This window comes from Etheostoma spectabile, chromosome 12 (genome assembly GCF_008692095.1).
Source record: "Etheostoma spectabile isolate EspeVRDwgs_2016 chromosome 12, UIUC_Espe_1.0, whole genome shotgun sequence".
NCBI classification, from domain to species: domain Eukaryota; kingdom Metazoa; phylum Chordata; class Actinopteri; order Perciformes; family Percidae; genus Etheostoma; species Etheostoma spectabile.
Genome location: NC_045744.1, coordinates 29,148,511 through 29,149,556, shown reverse-complemented (window position 1 = coordinate 29,149,556; position 1,046 = coordinate 29,148,511).

The following is a 1,046-nucleotide window of genomic DNA, read 5'->3' as shown; positions in this document are numbered from 1 at the left end:
ACTTATCAATAGCAGCTAACAGCTAATTTCGGCACTAAAGGCTAGCTGTTGCCTTGCACTGTCTCCTGGGTATTCAGCAGGAAAAGGTAGCTAAACAGTGTGCAGATTGTGTGTGTGAAGTGAAGAGAGCAGTTGTTCATGGAGTTGTTCACAAGGGAAGAAGCTTGGAGTAACGTAACTAGGAGATACATAGCAGATATACAACACACGGAAGAGTCTTTTGAGATTGATGGTCGTTCTTAATTATTCGAACCCGATAATACAGACAAAGAACTCGCCTCACAAGAGTCGGAAAGAACCACGCGTTTTCTCTTTCTGGGCTACGTATGAACTCAGAAAGTCTAGTTTGAAACAACTTTTGTTCTCTTTTTTTTGCTTGTGTGTTTTAAATTCCTTGTTTAATTTCTTTTATTGTAAATTGTTCACATTTCTGTCCCATGCTGTGTGTTTATGGACTTCTAGAGACCTAATCTACTAACTGTATTAAGCTAATGAGGATTCAATAACTAAACAATTATGATAACAACCAGAAAATGGAATATTCAATCAGCTGTTGCCAGTTATTACCAAAACTTTCCTGCCATACTAGGCTGATTATCACAACACGGTTTACAGGTAATGCTGTGTACACAATATGCCATTTACAGGTAAGAGTTTATCAACCAAAATATATGTTCAGGTAAATAGTTGAATATGGACAAGAGATCAGATTAGGCCAAAGTTGAGGAGCACTTTTTAAATGCTATTATGATGCTCAATGCTATACTAACAATACAGAGTTCAAATAATTATCTACCTTGGTGCCTTTGATGCTACACCTTATATACACTCACCGGCCACTTTATTAGGTACCCCATGCTAGTAACGGGTTGGACCCCCTTTTGCCTTCAGAACTGCCTCAATTCTTCGTGGCATAGATTCAACAAGGTGCTGGAAGCATTCCTCAGGGAGTTTGGTCCATATTGACATGATGGCATCACACAGTTGCCGCAGATTTGTCGGCTGCACACATGATGCGCAATCTCCGTTCCACCACATCCCAAAGA